General features: G+C 45.8%; 1 protein-coding gene across 5 annotated transcripts in view; it reads right to left on the bottom strand.

The window, feature by feature from the left end:
- LOC143836597 (uncharacterized) overlaps positions 1–5,788 on the bottom strand; it is a 301,478-nt gene extending 295,690 nt beyond the window's left edge. For 2 of the 5 annotated variants that reach the window (XR_013230674.1, XR_013230676.1), the window contains exon 1: positions 5,589–5,784. The gene's annotated coding sequence lies outside the window, so the exon portion shown is untranslated. Of the gene's footprint in view, positions 1–5,588 lie in introns of all 5 variants that reach the window. The other 3 variants (XR_013230664.1, XM_077336204.1, XM_077336230.1) reach the window with 3 other exon arrangements.
- Positions 5,789–6,000: the final 212 nt, after the last annotated feature.

The following is a 6,000-nucleotide window of genomic DNA, read 5'->3' on the forward strand; positions in this document are numbered from 1 at the left end:
CTAGAGGATCATTGTCCATGGGGTCGCGATGGGTTGGACACGACTTCACACCTAACAACAACAAATATCAAGTTGTGTGTGTCAGCGTGAGTAACATATACTACTGCCTCTAGTAGTAACAACAAATCTCATGGCTTTGGAAAGATTCACCTGCTGATTTCTGCAGCCCAAGATGTTCCCTACATGCACAACACCCAGATAGGTCATTTTTTCCTAGTCATTTGTTGAGCCATTTTGGGAATCCTTCGGGTAATGAAAAGTGGGGAATAACAACCAGCTCTTCTTCTATTCCTCCTGTCGTCTGTGGAGTCACAGAGTACTGACATCTTTTGGAAGACTGAATTCAGAGGCTGGTTTTAGCCACTGTTATTTTCCTCCACTGCAATTTTCCTGCAGTGTAATTTTCTTAAATTTTCACAGGACTAGAGATGGAGAAACTGTCTTTTATAATTATATATATATAACATATATAGTGATTTGAGGGTATTTTTTTAAACAGAAGTAACCGTTACCCATACTTTTAAATACTACTACTATAATTGGACTGTGTGTCCTAATATGAATTACACTATGGACTTGGTTGTGGGTGAAACTACCCTGTCCCTTTAGTACAGGTTTAATGTGTAGAAATAGACAGCAAATGCACAGACCTAAAGAATATCACCTGGTAAATCTTATCCTATTTAGGCCACTTCTCAGCAGGCCTGTGGGCAGCCCTATCAACTCCTCTTGAGGAGGCTTAACCTTCAAATGACTTTCAGGATTGGTTTTAGGCCTACAGTTCTGTGGTGACAAAAAAAATCTAGCTAACCTGATGAAAAGAAGGTAATTGATAACCATATAAGGCAAAATGAGGAAAGGCAACAAGGCTTGGGCTTCCCCCCTCCTTGCAAGAGCGTCTACTCAAAACCTCTGCTTCCTCTGGCATTCTTCCTCATTTCACTGTGTCATGCAGTGCCTTTGCTAGGCCTTTGTTAGTAAGTAGGAGCAATTGTAAGCACCTCAGCCCATACCAGCTGCCTGTTAACTTGCCCTTTTGGGGTTGAATGGCTTACAAACACCTTTCCCTTCCTTTCCCCACACAGACATCCTGTGAAACAGGTGGGGCTGAGAGAGCTCTAAGAGAACTGCTCTGAAAGAACAGCTCTAAGAGAATGGTGAATAGTTCAAGGACATCATGGCTGTGTGTGGAGGAATCGAATCAATCCAGTTCTCCGGATTAGAATCCACTGCTCTTTAACCACTATGCCACACCAGTTCTCAATAGGAGTTAGTATCTCTTTAGGATGCTTTGGGCTGATCCTGCGTTGAGCAGGAGGTTGGACTAGATGGCCTGTATGGCCCCTTCCAACTCTGTGATTCTATGATTCTATTCTATGATTCTCTCCCTTGTAGTTTCAATCCCAATAATGCAACTGCATTACTAGTATATGCCACATTCCAAGTATGGCTGTAATAATCCTTATCCTGACCAGTGTTTTGATCGATAAATTAGAAGAGTTGTTTTTTTAATACCCAGTTTTTCACTACCCAAAGGAGTCCCAAAGTGGCTTACAATCAACTTCCTTGGCTTAGTGGTTAAGAACGTCAGTCTTAGTAAATTGGTGTCATTTCTAAAAGTGCAAGCTGACTAAAAATCCAAGAACAACAAAACCCAAAGTCATTCAGGGAAAGATTAGGCTATAACAAATATTTGTCAACAAAACAAAAACAAGACAGATGACCGATTATGAAATACTACTGAAATGTCTACTGAACAGTTGGAATGTAGAGAGAAACTGGAGCGTGTCCCAAGGAGGGCTATGAAGATGGTGAGGGGATTGGAGACCAAGTTGTATGAGGAAAGGTTGAGGTCTGTTTAGCCTGGAGAGAACACGACTAAGAGGTGATATGATAATCATTTTCAAATCCTTGAAGGGCTGTCATATAGAAGATGGAGCAGAGTTGTTTTCTGTTGCCAGAGGGTCAGACCAGAATAAATGGGTTTAAATTAATTAAAAAGAATTTTTGGCTAAACATCTGGAAGAAGTTCACGACAGAGTGGTTCCTCAGTGGAATAGGCTTCCTCAGGAGGTGGTGAGTTCTCCTTCTTTGGAAGTTTTAAAGCAGAGGCAGAAAAGCCAATTTTATGAACTTTGCCAGATTGTGAGTGGGTGTTTGTCTCTTGTGGCCCTTCCTTGCATACCCAGGGAATAATCGCCACTGTGGGATGGTAGGTGGATTTCCTCCAGGCCAGGTTGGATTCTGGTGATTTTTGGTGGCGGGATCACTTGGGCATGAGATTGGGGTCACTGTAGGTGGGCAGGTAGTTGTGAGTGTCCTGCATAGTGCAGGGGGTTGGACTAGATGACCCTGGAGAACCCTTGCAATTCTATTATTCTATGATTTAGGAACATTTATTTGGCTATCAACAAACCAAATAAATACATGAAAAAGACAATTTTGTTAATAGTATCAAATTTGTTTTAATATTATATTATTTGTTAATATTCAGAACTCCTTCCCATTCTGGAACTTTGCTGTCTGGTTTAGAGTTCAGAGAGGTCAGAGGGAGGAGAAGTAATATTGTACCTGACATGGAGGCTTTTGGCCAGGCAACACCCGGTCTGACCCAGCTGGGGTTGGCAGGCAGGGAATCTTCATCCCCATTTTTTGGGTGCAGCAAGGTTATTTGTCTCAGACACGTCAGAAGGAACATTTAACGTTAAAGGAGATTAGGTACAACCTACACTGGTCCTTTTTAGTAGCAGCAGTAGCTAGCTCTGGCTCTCATAGATTATAAATTAATAGGAGTAGTAATAAGAACAACAAAACCAAACAACTACTTCTGAAATGAAAACAAAACATTTTTTGCATATCTGTAGTGGAAGTGTGACTTTAACCTAAGGAGAAGCAGAGCAAGAACAGGGATACCACTTGTTGTTCACCTCTGTACAGTATTCTGATACTGGCAGGTGCTCATGGGAATTGTAGTCCATGGACATCTGGAGGGCCGCAGTTTGACTACCCCTGCTGTACAGTATTAGCTACCCAAATTCATAAGCATAGTAACCTTTGCTCAATGGTCGTTAGGCTGCTGATGTCACAAAAGACTTAGTGGCTTCTTAAAGTAGAATAATTATATGTCCCTCTGCAATTCCAAGGGGAGAACATTATCTAGCAAGTTTTCCCCAGATGAGAAGCTGCCTGCCTGACAGCTCCTCTCCCACAACAAGCAGGAGAATGAATGACGGAGAGGGGGAATTGCAGGCAGACACATCCGAATGCCTACAGGCTGGGGTTCCAGCAATCCTATCTAGGCAATTGGGAAGCAGACAACACTTTCCATAAGATATTGTGCACGCAGGTGGGACAGTTTTTGACTTCATCTGTTTCACTTTGCAGAGATTTTCCAGTTCATATATTACGATTGTTTATTTCCATTAAATTTTATATCCACCCCCCCCCCACGTCTTCTTCCACTGCCCCTTGGCTCATGCTGAAAGTGGGGATCCAATGTGGTATAATGGTTGGCAGTGAAGGTTTTAGTCACGGGAAGCCCAAGGTTCAAATCCCTGTTAAGACATGTCGAGCACGTCTTGTCTCTCTCTCTCAACCAAAGCCACCTCAAAGGATTTTAATGGAAATCACACGTCACTCTGAGCTTCTTGAGGAAGGACAGGATGGCTGTGCAATGATGAAACTGGGGTCTGGGCACTTGAAGTTACCTTATACTGAGTCAGCTCATTGCTTGGTCTGTTATGACTGGCTGTAAGTTGGGCAAAGGTCAAGATGCGGACCTTTCCCATCTTTTACAACAATGATTTCAAATGCCTTGTGAAAGAAAAGCCATGCCTTTATTTACTTCATTTGCAGATGATATTTCTTGCTGAGAGTCAACAGAGATTTCAGTGCTCCTGACTTGACTCTCTTTATAAAGTTTGCATTTTTCTCATGCTGAGAAAAGCTGAAGACTTGAAAAGAACTCTCTATATTCCTCGCCCATGAAAAAAATTAAGTCAATTATCCACACACACAAATCTTTCAGGGGCTATAGCTTTTGGTGTGCAGAAGGGCAGGAGTCAGGTTCTTGACTTTGTTTCACACAGCGCTACACCATCCTAAACACACTGACTTAAAAGGACTAAGCAGTGTTTAATTCCGCTTAGGAGTCGATTGGGGTATTTTTGTTGTCAGGATCACTGTTAGTGACAAGGCCTATTCCAGACCAGCCTTTCTATCTCCAAATCTAGAAATGTATTCAAAACACTAAAGCAGCCATCCTCTTGGTTTTATTTGACCATGCTTGACTTTTCCTCAGTTAAAACAAAGGAGAAGCATTTCTTTTGAACCCTAAAAGTGCACATTACCCTCATATTTTTTTCAAGCATAAGAACCATGAAAGCTGGAAATACAATCTATATCCGAAGCTAACATATCCTACTCACTCCAGCAGAGCAAGAGCTTAGGCCAAATAGGAATAGATGGGTTTCTCCCTGGCTGGGGTCTCTGTGGGCAGGAAGCAAGAAGAGCCTTCCCTGACTCCTTTTACTTTCCCCATGCAAATAAATGCCTGTCATTTACTCGCCTAGGAAAAATAAATGGTGGATTTTTCTGTGACCCACTGCAATGAGGGCAGCACCTAGATTCTTCCACCTATGGCACCAGATGGCCTGACACACAGAGATGTACTGGACCAGTGGACCAGATGTCCACGGACTACAATTCCATCCTATACATAAACCACCTACTATTATGACATTTGAGATGGTTCTCCTCCATGAAGCATTTTACATGTTCACAAGAACCTACTGTTCTCATTCTAGGGTTGCCAATTTCCAGGCGATGGCTGGCGATCTCGTGGAATTACAACTGCTCTCTAGGTTACAGAGATCAGATTCCCTGGAGAAAAATGGCTGCTTTGGAAGGTAGACTTCAGGCATTATGCCCAACTGAGGTCCCTTCTCTCCCAAATCTCCAGTAATTTCAGAATCCAGAGCTGGCCACTCTCATTCTCCCCAACACAGTTTTGCTCACATCTCAATGATCAAGCCTCTTCCAGTTCAGAATACCACTCTGTAGCCTTCAACCCAGTACCACAACCAGCCCTGAAGCCAAAGGAGGATATTCCAAAGCCCAAAATAATAATGAACTTTTCTCAACAAGGCCTCAGCCAGACATTTTGTGACGTGTAGACCGCTACAGAAAGGGTAGTTTCAGGGTAGTTATAGTTCGTTTTCAGAACCAGGCTCCATTCCTTCCTGAAACGTACGGGTTAAGCAGAGCCCCTAAACTAGTTCAGAGTGCATTTCCCCCCACGGCTGTGCTAACTAGCCAGTACCCAGATACCTGGGATTCCCAACCAGAGGGCAGCATTTCCAGAGACCTTCTCCCCCCCCCCCCCCGGTATATTAGAGCCGAGGAGCCCTCCTGGGCGCGGCCACGAGGCGCCCGTGGGATGGAGACAAGGGGTTGCCCCGCAGTGTGCGCGGGGTCCCGCTCGGGCGCTCTTTTTCCCCACTGGGCCCCAAAGCAACGGCTTGGAGCGCTGCCTGCGGGGCGGCCAGCGGCAACAGTCGCCGCCAGGCTGCTCGGGGGGCGCCTCTTACCGGCGACGCGGCTCCTTCCTGGCCCACGAATGCCTCAGCGACCCTCTCTCGGCGTGCCCGGAAAGCTGGCCTCCTCCACGTGGCCCGCGCCGGCCCGGCCAAGGCAGCGTTCGTAACGCGCGCCAGAAGTGAAACGCCGCCTCGCCGGCACACACCATTGGCCCGGGGGACGCTCCCGGCGGGTTTCAAATCTGCTGACAGCCCGGAGCGCTCGCCGCCCCCGCCCCCCCCCCGCGAGGAGACAGGAAGCCACCCGCGGCGCTCCTCCGGGCCCGGCCCTTGCAGATCTCCCCCCACCACCCCCGTCCCGCGGACAGCAAGAGCCCAAACTTAAAATCTCTAGCCTGGACGCTACACGGATGGAGGCGACTGTCTGGCCATTCTTTGCGGACAAACGCCATGCCAATCACGG

This window comes from Paroedura picta, chromosome 1 (genome assembly GCF_049243985.1).
Source record: "Paroedura picta isolate Pp20150507F chromosome 1, Ppicta_v3.0, whole genome shotgun sequence".
NCBI classification, from domain to species: Eukaryota; Metazoa; Chordata; class Lepidosauria; order Squamata; family Gekkonidae; genus Paroedura; species Paroedura picta.